The sequence below is a fragment of the Pelodiscus sinensis genome, chromosome 8 (assembly GCF_052426305.1).
Source record: "Pelodiscus sinensis isolate ZL-2025 chromosome 8, ASM5242630v1, whole genome shotgun sequence".
NCBI classification, from domain to species: Eukaryota; Metazoa; Chordata; order Testudines; family Trionychidae; genus Pelodiscus; species Pelodiscus sinensis.
The window spans coordinates 53,023,370-53,037,653 of NC_143059.1; the positions used below are offsets into that span (position 1 = coordinate 53,023,370).

At 46.2% G+C, this 14,284-nt stretch overlaps 1 protein-coding gene across 1 annotated transcript in view; it reads right to left on the minus strand.

The window, feature by feature from the left end:
• ZRANB1 (zinc finger RANBP2-type containing 1) overlaps positions 1-14,284 on the minus strand; it is a 65,650-nt gene that overhangs the window by 24,942 nt on the left and 26,424 nt on the right. The window lies entirely within an intron of this gene.

Sequence of the window (14,284 nt, forward strand, 5' to 3'; positions counted from 1 at the left end):
CCATGGTCTGGCATGACCATGGATGTTCCAGGACCAGAGTGTCCTGGTGCAATGCAGGAGTATGGGGGCCCTAGAGCAGGCATGCAGCTTAGTTGGGCTGAGGGGGGAGGGGGCTGGGAGCCAGCACACAGCTCATCTGGGCTACAAGGGATGGAAGCAGGGAGCCAGCGTATGGCTCAGCTGAACTGGGGAGGGGCCGGGAGCTAGCACATAGCTCAGCTGGGGAGGGGAGCTAGGAAGCCCAGTTGTGGGGAGGGGAAGCAGGAAGGGGGCTATCAGCAGACGACCTAAAATAAATATTTTTCCAAACCAGGAGAGGTTATCCGGGGCCAGTCAGGCCCAGGGAGGTCCAATCTGTACCGCCTTTCTAGCCAACAATATTACCTTTTTAGAAAGGCAGCACTTGTCAGCAACCAAGATTAAAAGAAACAAATTTGTTTATTTCTATGTATACCCAGGGAGAGCTGAACTACATGCAGCTCTTTTACAGTTAAAGTGCAATTTATAGACCCCCTCCCACTCTACCCATCTACCTACCATGGAAGTGGAACTTGGGGCTGCTGCCCTGCAATAAGGGGTGAAGGAGTTGGGAACTTCTGCTAAAAGCAACTAGTGTTGTTGAGGAGGGAGGGGACAATTTAAAGGTGCAGGACTATCCCCCACCCACAACAGCTTAAGTCACATCTCTCCTCTTTACCCTCAGCAGTCCCTACCTTCTAGCTCCACATGAAGTGATAGTGGAAAACAGCTAGGAGCTGCATGAAGGAACTGCTGTTTTAAGTTCTGACAGGCATATCACAGAGGACTGAAGTTCTGAGCCCTGGCAAGCACATTCTGGCATTCAAGCTTCTGAACAAGGTCATATGTGGCTCAGAGGGTCAGTAAGTTTGGCCACCCTGTTGTATACCATACTTAATGTTTTCTAATAGCCCAAGTTTTACTCTAAGAGTATGATTTCCTTCCTCCCCCTCTGCCCCCCCCCAGTTTTAAAATAAATTTAAAAGGCATTGCTAACTAGAAGCTAAGCATATATTTTCCTCCTCTTTGGTTTCAGAATAATTGGAATGAAGCAACTAGGAGTCATCTCCAATATATGCTCAAGTTTATACATTCATACCACCACATTCTTTGTGTTATTAAATGTCACACACTATAAGACTGGCATTTGCCTTTTAAGAATATTCTACATATACACCAGTGTTTCTCAAAGTGGCTTGTGGACCCACTCTGAGAACATTGCATCCCGATAGCAGCTATGTTCTCAGAGTGGGTCCATGGACCAATTTAAGATACACTGATATACACCAATACTTTCCCCTTCTCTCCCCCTCCCCCCCCTTTAAGATAATTCCTTCTGTATGTGAGTCTGGGAGTGGAAACTCATATGCCAGTTCTGTAGAACTACGATTAAGAGCAAGGGCATAAATAACCACAGCTAGTGGCTCCAAGAGCCTTTGGTTTGTTCAGTCTTGAAACATTGCCCCACCCCACTGGCCCATGTGGTCCCTGCTATGTCTGCTCTAGAATTGCATTTATTTCTTTTTCATCTGCCAGAAACTTCCAAGACCCCTACACTTGGGGACAGGCAGCAACTGCTAAGTCTTACTCTATTACAAGTTAACCGATAACTCCATCCACCTCAGTGGTGAAAGGAATATAGAAATATTTCTTTGCTTCGGAGGATGCAAGGAGATGCTAGCTGCTCCAGCACCTCAGAACCTACCTTCATTAGTACTCACACTCCCTAACAGATTTCAAAACATAGTGATTCCCCACAACCAAATGCTGTTAAAAAAAGGATTCAGAACACTAGATTCAAGAGGGACACTAAAGTTCAGGCAGTTTTGCCACTAGCTCTTTTATTCAACTACAGTCAGTGAATTGTGTCTGATTTTCTTAAACTAAAAATTTAAAATAAGGAATTTTTGGCAAGTTTGAACGCAGCCGAATATTTTAGTGAGAAGAATGGGCTGGTTTCAAAGTGCATAGTTGAGCATTTCACTCAGTCTGATAGTTTCACCACAGTGTTTTTGGCTTTTGGGTTTTTTGTTCTTTTTTAAAGTTTAAACCATGTCTGTTTAGTTTTCACAGAAAATAATCACTGAAAACTCAGACTTGGAGATAATGGGAAGCAAGCAGAAGCAGCACTTTCATGGTTTCGGAAATGTCTGTACCATAAAAATCTGTCCACCTAAGCTTAGTCGGCATACAACCACTGTAGTAATTATGTCACTTTGTGTGTCCTCACTACAGTAGACTTCCGATAATCTGGCACCTTTGGGACCTAGGTGGTGCCGGATTATCGGATATGCTGGAGTATCGGGAGGTACTTCGGAGGTGGGCTGTGACAGGTCTGCCGGGACCCGCACTTCGTCCGGGGGCTGGGCAGGGAACGGCAGAGCAAGGGGCGAACCCTCCGCTGTTTTGCAGGAAGGTGGGGGAATCCCCGTGCAGCTGCAAGCGACAGGCCAGCTGGGGAAACCCAGCCACTAGCTTGCAAGCGGCAGCGGAGGAGAGAGCTAAGTCACCGAACTTGCCCCATTCCAGCTGCACTCAGCTCTGCGCCGCCACCGAGAGTTTCCGGGAAGGGAGCGGGCTCCCCAACCCCCAGACTGCAGTAGTTATCGCCGAGCAGAGGGGTGAGGGGCAGCGCTGCAGGACCAACCCGGCAGTACCCCAGCTGCTCTGCTCCACCGCTTCCGCAAGTCCACCGCTGCCGCTGCTGAAACTGACGAGCAGCAGACTTGGGGAAGCAGGCATAAAGTTAAAGGCACCTAGGGGAGAAGTGGCATGGCTAGAAAAAGAACCCAGGAATCCTGCTTTCCAGAATCCCTTCCTTTCCCCTGTCCACTCCACCAAGCAACAGCTCCCACAGTCCTCAGAGCTGAGACTCGAACCCCCAAATCTAACCAACAGACCCACTGCCCACCTACAGGAAAGGAAAGAAGCCAGAAGTTCTAGTACCCAGCTCCCTGCTCTAACCCAAAGCCCCTGCCCTCCCACAGAACCAGCAACCCCCCCCCAGCTCTCCCGCTCCAACCCAGTGCACCCACCCCTCCCTCAGAGCCAGGCACCCCAACCCCCTGCTCTAAGCCAATGCCCTGCCCTCACTCAGAACGAGCCACCCCGCCAACCTCCCAACTCTAACCCAGTGCTCTTCCCCACCCCCGGAGCTAGGGGCATATCCTCCTCCTGCTAGGTTAACGCAGCCAACTCCCCCATCAGACTTGCCCTGGGTCTCACTGGAGCCGCTGCCACCACTTGTTTTTCCCCATCAGGTGCGTGTGCAGAGCAGCTGTTAGTGTCTGAGTACATGGCTCTGAACATTCAATTTGACCTTCACAAATCCTGCGCCTCCTCACTGATCCCCTTTGCAGGGCAAAATCCCAGACATTTTTTGCCATTTAAAAAAGCCAGCCAGGCAAAGATTTAACAAGCGAAAATGAGGACATGTTCAGGAAAAACCAGATGTATGGTAACCCTACTGCAGACATCCCCCAGCATCTTTTTCAACAATCAACATAACACTGAAAATTGTGTCCACAGCCAATTAGCCAGTACATTGTAACCTTAACACTTGGCCTACAAACACTGGTTTTGTATCAATTTAACTATTTTGGTCTGAGATGAAGTGGGTTTTTAACAAAAATAATTAAAATGTATACATCTTCTAGTGTCAACAGCTGTGTATACAAAGGTATCCAATATCAACACATTTTCCTAAACCTATGGAAAGAAGTCTCAGAGGGGTAGTCACGGGAGTCTGTAACTGTAAAAAACATGGAGTCCTGTTTCACCTTAGAAACTAAGATTTATTAGGCCATGAGCTTTCGTGGTTAAAACCCACTTGATCAGGTGAGTTGGAGTGGAAATTACAAAATCCAGGGGGTATGTGTCTATAACACAGCAAAAACTTTGTCACTATAGGACCAGTGTTAATGAGACTAATTAAGTTAGGGTAGGTGTCTCACATTCGCAGCATTTGATGTGGAGATGTGAATAATGAAAATTGCTCTGGTAGTGCATTTACCAGTTAAATTTTTTATTCAAGCCTAAGTTGATAGTGTTGAATCTGTAAATGAACTCCAGTTCTACTGTCTCCTCTGTATACAGGTGATAAAAAGTTCTTTTGTAGAAGGATGGCTACTTTTAAATTCATTACTGAATGTCCAGGAAGGTTAAAATGTTCCTCTATAGGTTTGTGTGTGTTATCATTCCGGATATGTTATGTATGTCCATTTATCCTTTGGCACAGATATTGTCTGGTTTGGTTAATATACATGGCAGAGGGGCACTGATCACATTACTGAATGTGCAAGTATATGAGCCCCTGATGTTGTGGCTTGGCCCTGTAATATTGTCATTTGTATGGCTATGTGGACAGAGTTGACAATGGGGTTTGTTGCAAGGATAAGTGTTTCTGCAGCATGGTGTGTGACTGCTGGTAAGTATTTGCTTCAGGTTGGAGGGTTGTCTAGGCAAGAACGAGCCTGTCTCTGAAGGTCTACAAGAGTGAGGGATCTTTTTCCAGGATAGGTTATAGATTGTCAGTGATGCACTTGAGAAATTTAAATTGGGGGTTGTTCTGTTATTTTCTTTGTTGGGCTCATCTTGAAGTAGGTGACTTTTCGGTACTCATCTGGCTCTGTTAATCTGTTTCTCACTTCCCCAAGTGGGTATTTAAGTTTTAAGAATGCTTGAAAAAGATCCTGAAGATGTTTGTCTCTGGTCTGTGGGATTAGAGCCAATATGGTTGTATCTTAGGGCTTGGTTATAGACAATAGATTGTGTGATGTGTCCTATATAGAAGCTAGAGGTATGTTGGTAAGAACAACAGTTGGTAGGTTTTCAGAACAGGGTGGTGTTTATGTGACCATCATTTATTTGTACTGTGTTCTTCAAAGGTCTCCTTCTAGTGGGTCCATATGACAAAGATGTCATCAATGTAGCATAAGCAGAGGAAAGGTGCTAGGGGGACAGGACCTGAGGAAACGTTCTAGGTGAACCATTAAAATGTTGGCATATTGTAGGGCCATGTGGGTACCCATAGCAGTACCACTAACTTGAAGGCATAAAATGTCCCCAAATCAGAAACAGTTGTGGGTGAGGACAAAGTCACATAGCTCCACCACTAGGTGTGCCATGGCATCATCAGGGATACTGTTCCTGACAGCTTCCATTCTCATCTGGAATACTGGCATAGAGCTTCTACATCTATGGTGGCCAGGATGGTGTTTTTAGGAAGATTACTGATGCACTGTAGTTTTTCCTCAGGAAGTTAGAAGAGTACTAGTAGCATAGGGTCTTAGGAAAGAGTCAACATATAGCAGGAGTATCTGGTTAAGGGTGCAAATGCCTGAGATAATGGGACATCTGGGATTTCCAGGTTTATGGATCTTGGGTAGCAGATAAAATACTCATGAGTGGGGCTTTAGGGAAATGTCCATATAGATTTGGTTCCATGCTATAGTACAGGAGGCAGCAACGTCCAGCACAAATGCTGAAAGAGGCATGCAAGATGATTTTCAGTGGCACACGGGGGCAGGGGAGAGAAAACAACCCCAAGCCTCACTGTGCAATTGGGGAAAAAGCTAGAGCCACAAACAGCTCCATGCATGCACGTGCCCCCCTCATCCTCTCTCTCCTGGCTAGAGAACAAAGCAGCGCACCAACACGCTGCCTGCAGGCTTCTCTCACTGCTCCATTGACCAGAATCTGGCCAATGGAGCAATGGGAAGACATGTCAGGACAGAAAGCTTGAGAGCAACACCGGGGGGGCAAAAGGAGAACCGGCCACCATCTTGCCCATGAAGGCCCCTCTGCTGCCATGGTCATGTCCTCACCACTCTGAAACGCCAAAGAGCCCCAGAGAGTTGCTGGAGTCTGTCATCCAGGTGCTGGGAGGCTGGATCCCAACCAGCCTGCCCAGACCCACTGGCCGGACTCCCTCCATTCCACAATCGGCCCATGGGCCACTAACTTATTCTATGTGTGGAGCAGTTTCTGGCTGCCACATGGGAGTCACTGTTACAATAAACCAACCCTATCACAGACCAGGGGGAGAGGGAAAGTGCCGCCCAAACCATACATCCCTCCATGCTGAGACCTTGCATCCCCACCCTCTGGCCAGACACCCACCCGAACCCTGCTCCTCCCTCTGGTCAGACACCCTACTCTCAAGCCTGCTCCTGCACACACACCCCAAGATCCTGCACACAACTGCAGAGAATCATGCACGTGCTACTCCTCCCCTCCCCATAGGAAAAGCCAGAGTGAAGCCTAGGACAGGGAACCAAGCATGGTATGCAGTGACTCCCCCTCCCCCCCGGTGGTGGGTGCTAAAGCACAGCCCGGGGCAGGAGGGTTAAATCTTGGCACATCACTTCAGAAAGTCTACTGACCCCTGCTATAGCAGATGGTGTAGTTTCTTTTGGTATTCCTCAGTGGAATGAAAGGAAAGAGGCTTGCAGAACATGGCGTACGTGATTTGCCCAGTAGCCTCCTGTTCGTAATCTGACCTATTAATGACTACAGCACCCACTTTGTCAGCCTCTGTGCTGATAGTGTCAGTTGTTTTTGAGGCTGTGGATAGCGTTGCATTCTGCACAGCTGAGGTTATGTGGCATGTGGTGTTTGTTAATGTCAATGTGCGTTTTTGTGGAACAAAAAAGTCCAGACAGTCATTATGACCATCAGGAAGAATCCACATAGAATTCTTTTTGTAGTGTTGGTAAGAGGGAGCCTGTGGGTCAATCCAAGGCTCAGGGGTGTGTTGGAAATATTCCTGGAGTTAGAGGTGGTGAAAATAGGCTTCTAGATCACTGCAGAACTCTAACACGTGGATGGGAATGGCGGGTCAGAAAAAGAATCCCCAAGATAGAGCAGACACTTCTGCCAGGAATGTTGTTGGGTGAGTTGAGGGTAGCATAGTTGTAGTCCCCTGTGGTATGTTGGAGTTTAGACAGTTTATTGTCCTTTTTCTTCTGAAGGGAAGTGAGTGTTGTAAATAGCTTGTCTTGTTTTTGTCAAGTCATCTTCTTAACGAAACTATCCCCATACTGTAGGGGTTGAATTGCTTTAATTATAATGGTGGAGTAAAAGCAATACAATTGAACATAAACAAGTTCCTAGAGGGTTTAAAAGGGGAAAAAAATTACATCCAAAATAAACAGGAAAAAATTCAACTGAAACAATTTAAAGTAAGAAAATGTATACACACAAGCTTCCATGCTAACAAATTAAAAACATTTAGCTAATCATGTGCAAGACTGCGCATATAAGGACAAACTACAAATGTTCAGAGTACCTATACATATGCAGATGGTAATGCCATGGTAAATAAGGCTGTAGTTTCATGTATATACAGAGATACTACTACATCTACTTAAGGAAGTTGTTGTGCTTTATCATTTGAATAAATGACAATTAGCGTAATTATTCTTTGAAAGGATTCGAAATATATTTACACAGCAGTTTTCAGCCTCGCAGCCCAAGGCCCATAATCTCAGCTGATCACTAAGACTCAGTACTGTTAGATTTTCTTTGTAATAGACATAAACCCAGTCTACCTCCTCCTCTCAGGCTACATCTACACTACACGCTTTTTGCGCAAGAAGCCTTTTGCGCAAGAGTTTCTGCATAAAAACTTCTTGCGCAAAAGCACGTCCACACCTCAAATCACATCGCAAAAGCAATGTGCTTTTCACAAGAAAGCTTTTCACGCTCTTACACAAGAAAGCTCTGATGGCCATTTTGTGAATAGCAATCAGCAGGGTTTGCCAAAGCGGCGCGCAGAACCGCACGCTGCGCATGCGCAGACCATACCTAGCTAAAATCTACTTGCCATGGGCGAGTAGATTACATTAATTGTCGATCCCTGGCCATCAGAGCACCTGTGCTTCCTCCCACCCCCCCATAGGGGTTTTTCTTGTGCAAGAAAGCCCCCTAGAGTGTCCGCACTTGCCTTTTTAAATGCAAGAACTCTTGTGCAAAAGGGAGTTGAGCCTCGTAAAAGGAGGTTTACCTACAGCGGAAAAAGCCCTCTGTTCTACTCTTGATTTCCTTGCGCAAAAGCGCATTTGAGATATGGACGCTCCACGGGTTTTCGCACAAAAACCTTGCAGTGTAGACATAGCCTCAGTGTCTACATTCCCCACCCCACCCTGAATTCCTTGCCCTGTTCTCTTTACCCACACTGCACTTCCCTTGGCTGCTCAGATTCCTCCCTACCTCTGCCATAAGCATACCACTGGTTCCCAGTCTCTTTGCCCAGCTGATCTAATGTTTTCTCTACCTCAAATCTCAGGCTCTCCATATCCTTAGGCTACCCTAATTTACTCAACCCTCTCACCCCCTAACTCCTTAGGTTTGGATTCAGAAGGGAAAAGAACCAGATGAGGCTGCTTCCTCTTTCATACTACTTGGTCAACAGCAGGGACAGGCACAGGACAGAAAGGTTCCCGGCTCCATAAAGTGCCCAACTGTGCCATACCTAGGGGAGTAGAAGGTTGTGGGGATTGGGATAACACATGCTCTGTTCCAGGCTTTGTCCTGCCCTTACTTAACTCTTTCCCTAAGCCTGCTCCACCTTTGCCCTGCCTCCTCCCATTCCACTGTGCCCTCCCCCCCTCCCCCCCCCAAGCGATGCAATGTGGAGGGAATACTACAAGGCCTGGTCCCAGCAGCCACCATCAGTGCCTGCCCTCCGCACCCCAACCTCCCCAAATTTACCAAAGCGTTAGGAAGCAGAGCAACCTGGACCTCATCTCGCATCACTTGGGGAAGCGGAGCAGGCTAGGGCCGAGGTCAAGGTCAAGGAGCTCCACTTCCCACCACTGCAGAGAAGCAGAGCAACCCAGCTAAGAGGTGACAAAGCAGGCTAGGTCTGGGTCACTCCACCTCCTGCAGCTCCCTACACCGCTGCTGAGTCCAGAGGAGGGGCCCACCCCCTACTGCTGCTCCAGGTGCCCTGGTAATGTCTCAGGTCACCTTGGGCCCCACAGACCATCCAATGGAGGAGATGGCTCTGGTATCAAGCCCACAGCTGCAACTGAGGAGTAGTCCTGCTCAGTATTAGGGATGTAAGCAGCTAGTCCCTCGAATGGTCACTTCCCTCTTCCTCCCCCCCGCCCGCCCTGCTACCTCTAATAGAGGCAACAAGGGGTGAGAGCAGGAGCTGGTACTGTGGGGAGCCAGCTTAAATGCTAGTTCCCCCTAGCACCATCTCTGAAGGGGGCAGGAGAGTAGTGGCAACCGGGTGCAAGCTGGGAATCTACTGGTTCTTAATACATTTAAAAAGCAGAGCTACAGCAGGGTTAGCTGCTGGGACCAGGAGCTAACCCCACTGTGGCTCCCCTGCTTATCAACTAGTTGATGGAAAATAAGCAACTAAAAACAGAGAAAGTGCTGGGAAACCCTGTTAATAGGTAGTACTACCAACCCTACCTATAAATAGTGGTTAAGACAGTACACAGTCAGAGTTTAATCTCAAAAGAGGTCATAAGACCCTCACTCTGACCTTCTGTACAGCACAAAATACTAAGTTACCCAGTGGCCCTGTAGAGAAAGCTTAACTTCCAAAAAGGCACTGCTTCCCTTGGTAACTTGTTCATCTCAAGTATACAAAACTATCCTTACAGACATGCATCTCCTCCATATTGTAAGTCTCTAATAGCTTACAGTAAGTCACTGCGAACATCTATTATATAGGCCCCTACCAAATTCATAGTCCATTGTGGTCAATTTCACTGTCAAAAGGTTTTAAGATTGGTCAGTTTAGTTTTTACATCTCAAGTTTCACGGTGCAGTAAGCATGGGAAGTCCCAGCCAAAATGGGATTGAGGGAGAGTCATATTGTAGAGCAGTTGCAGGGTTGTAACCCTCACTTTTGTACTCCCTTCAGAACAGGGTTCTGAAAGCAACAGCTGCAGCATTTACTGTGGCTGGAGAAGGCTCCCAGAAGTAGGGTCCAATCACCCAAATGCTACTTGAAGTGCTCTTGCCAGAGGCTCCTAGCTACAGTAATTGGTGGATTAATGCATGGGTCCATGTGCCCCGGCCAAATTGAAAATTAGGCACTCCAAGCCCAGTTAGGAGCTGATGGGGGAGGGAGTGGAAGCAGAAACCTGGAGCTCAGTGGTTTAACTACGTCAAGGGAGAGCTCTCTCCCATGAGCACAGAGGGTCCACCAGCTGTGCCACTGCAGTACTGTACATGTAGATATACCCTCAACGTATAAATCATTCTGCTGCACCAGATAATAGCTAGCTAACCATTCTTCCCAACATTCAAAGAAAAGGCAGGCTCCTTTCTCAATTCCTCTCAGCACTCCAACAAGGTACCATGTTTGCTAACTTTTGTCCAAAAGAAGCATGTTAGTTTTATGAACACTTAGATACATAATGCCATTTCTAAAAATCAAATTGAGGGGAAAACAAACAGGGCAGCCTATAATAGCCATAACCACCTCAGGGATGAAGCAAAACTAACCAGAGGCATATGTAGGCACACTAGGAATGAACTAATGGTCCTTTTTAAGGATGTTGTTCAAAAACAAGATTTTATTACAGGTTAGTCTAAGTATTTTAGATGTGCATATGAAACATTCATAGACCACTTAACCAAAATAAGCAGAAGGAAAATATGTATTTTATCATAGACCAATCAACTTTAAACAGCTGATCAAAGAGTTATAAAAATGTTGCTTATTAGTCTTCAACTTGTAACAATGTTGTTTTCATAACATGTGACTATTTGAAGTCATGTTATAAAAACGTCAATCTCTTAAAAGTATTCTAATTAGATCATAAAATTAATGAAAGTACATTCTTTTATCACCATTTGTCTTAAAACTGTAGACCACTTGCACAAGTGAAATAGAAGAGCAAGTGACAATGAACCAATATCAATGACTGGAAATCTGGCCACATTTACAAAAATATGCCAACCAATCAATGTTTTTCCACTAGGCATGGGGAAAATTAAAAGGCGACTAAGGTCTCTAAAACTGACAAAGCATCACAAAGACCAAGCTACTAGAAAGCCAAAACCAAAAGGCCGTAGTTATATTTTCTGTCACTAGAGCTCCTTAGAAAGAAAAGCTTAGCTACATATTGGAGAATTGAGGTGGGGTGTAGTAGAAAGTGAACATTAATGGGAGTTTCACTTTGGAAGAAGTTATACTTGAACATGAATTTTTTTATAAATACCAGGCACATTTCAAAAGCTGTACAAACAGCAAGTTACATTTTATCATTCGCGTTTCATTTGTTTCTTACGCTTGTCTAAATGTTGTTGTATGTCTATCCTTTCCAAAGCTCCATATCTGAGAAATTTTACATCACTGACACCACCTTGACACATTACAGTGTGACAGGACAATTTAGGCCAAACTTGAGTCAAAGTAAGAGGCTGGTAAGCCAATTTAAGTACGTTATGGATATAATGAGAAAACATTTTATTGGATAGTTTTCAAAGCATAAAACTCTGCACACTAACCTCTCCCCCCCCCCATTTATTTTTTTATATATATTTTACATAAATTGTACACACATAAACCCATCTCCTCACATTTTCTCAGTTCAGACCAAAGGGAGTAGGTGGTCTGCCAAGCTGGAATATAAAGCAACTTTAATGGATTCCCTTACAGAAAAATATTTTTATATCATTTATAGCATTTTATATAATGTATAGCATTAGTTTTACTGGGAAATGCAGATTATGCTAATTGAAGAGCCCAATTATTTAACATCCTTGCCCTAACATTCTTTCCAGAGGATGCTGAGAAGACTAGGAATTTAAAAGGGTTAAAAAAAGAGCTAGATAAATTCATGGAGGTTAGGTCCATCAATGGCTATTAGCCAGGATAGGTAGGAATAATGTCCTTAGCCTCAGTTTTTCTAGAAATGGATGACGGGGGAGGGATCACGTGATGATTACCTGTTGTACTCACTGCCTCTGGGGCATTTGGCATTGACCACTGTCGGAAGACAGGACATTAGGCTAGATGGAGCTTTGGTCTGACCCAGTATGGCCGTTCTTATGAGAGCTTTGCAATCCAAAGGAGGATTGAAAATTAGTTAAAAGGCATCAAGTAGGAAAAAAAAAAAAAAATCAAACTTTTTCTTCATCCTTGGACTGTAAATTAATACTTTGAGACATGCTATAAGCTACTCAGCATAAGTTTTCTTAAAAGTTAAAAGCAGGGATAATCTATCTACCAAGTAGCTTCATTAAAGTCAAACGTTTTCACAAAGTCAACACACCAATTTGTTGCTTACTACATTGGATTATTTTTACTACTGCAAGAATTCTGTATGTAGAAATATGCATTTGACCAGGAAGACACTGCAATTACACTTTTCTCCCACTAAGGGCTGCTATGGCACCAGAAGAAAGGGTAGCCCACTCAGCCAGCCTGAAGAGAGGGTGGGGAGAGGCTGTCTCATACCTTTCTTGTGGAGTCAGGTGAGAACACATGGGATGAGGGACAAAGCAAGGCATACAGAGTTGCTGGGGAGTTCATCATACCAACAGCAGCAGTATAAGCTTTTTTTTCCCCAGATTGTTCATATAAACACATCCTATCAAATTAAGTTTTAAAAATTCTTTCAGACTTACGATTGTAAATGCAATTGTAATGACAACCAAAAATCAACAAGAGCAAAATTTCTACCACTTCCCAAGATATATACTTGAAAGTATGATCATTACGTCAAGAACATGTGCCTCTGTGCACAAACAGAACATATTCTCCATGCTGAGATGCAAATCATTGTGGGTATGTCTACACTACAAAGTTAGTTTGAACTAACATCCGTTAGTTCGAACTAACTTTCTTAGGCGCTACACTAGCTCTCCGTTAGTTCGAATTAAATTTGAACTAACGGAGCGCTTAGTTCGAGCTAGGTAATCCTCATTCCATGAGGATTAAGCCTAGTTCGAACTTACTAGTTCGAATTAAGGGGTGTGTAGACCCTTAATTCGAACTAGTGGGAGGTTTCCCCAGGTTTCCCTGGTGGCCACTCTGGGCACCACCAGGGAAACTCGTATGCCCCCCCTCCCAGCCCTGGGGCCCTTAAAGGGGCACGGGCTGGCTACGGTGCCCATGCCAGGTGCAAGCCTGCCAGCACCCAGCCAGCAGAACCTGCACCTGGCACGGATCAAGCCAGCCACCCGATGCCCCCCAGCCCTCCCCCTCTTCCCGGGACCAGGCTGGCGGCTCCCGGGAGCTTGCCCGGGACCACAAGAGGCAAGCACCCGCCTGGGCTAGTGCAGACATCGTGGACCTCGTCCACGATCTCCACACTGGGCACAGGAAAGTGGCCAGCTAGGGCAGGAGAGCTGCCAGCCTGGCCACCCAGGAGCAGGTGTGCATGAAAATCAAGGGGGTCCACTGAGACCCCCAACCCTGAGCTTACAATGGCCGTCCTGGGTCAGACCAAAGGTCCATCTAGCCCAGTAGCCTGTCTGCCGACAGCGGCCAACCCTAGGGACACTGGAGGGGATGGACCGAAGACAGTGACCAAGCCATTTGTCTCGTGCCATCCCTCTCCAGCCTTCCACAAACCTTGGGCAGGGATACCACTCCTACCCCCTGGCTAATACCACTCCATGGACCCAGCCTCCATGACTTGATCTCACTTCCCTTTAAACTCTGTTCTAGTTCTAGCCTTCACAGCCTCCTGCAGCAAGGAGTTCCACAGGTTGACTCTTTGCTTTGTGAAGAACAACTTTCTCTTACTAGTTTGAAGCCTGCTACCCATTCCTTTCCTTTGGTGTCCTCTAGTCCTTCTTTATGGGAACTAATGAAGAACTTTTCTGTATGCACCCTCTCCACCCAACTCCTGCTTTTAGAGACCTCTATCCTGTCCCCCCTCCGTCTCCTCTTTTCTAAGCTGAACAGTCCCAGTCTCTGTAGCCTCTCTTCATCTGGGACCTGTTCCCAACCCCTGATCATTTTAGTTGCCCCCCCCCAGCCTCTCTTCCCCTCTCCCACCTCCTTTTCCCAGTTTCCCCCAGTTTTGTTCAATAAAGACGGATTCCATTTTTGAACACAATTGTCCTTTATTTTGTACATCAAGAAAAGGGGCTAGGGAAGGGTAAGTGGAAGGAGGTGAGGGAGGAATGGGGCACAAGCCCCCGATGGGGAGGACTGGGCTGGCTCTGCGGGCTTCTGGGGGAGGGAGCTCTCCTGCAGCCCCCCAATTGTCCCCTCTCCCCAGATGGCAGCCTGCGGCAAGTGCAGCCGGGCTGATGGCCGAGTGGTGTGTTGTGCCCAGTGTGG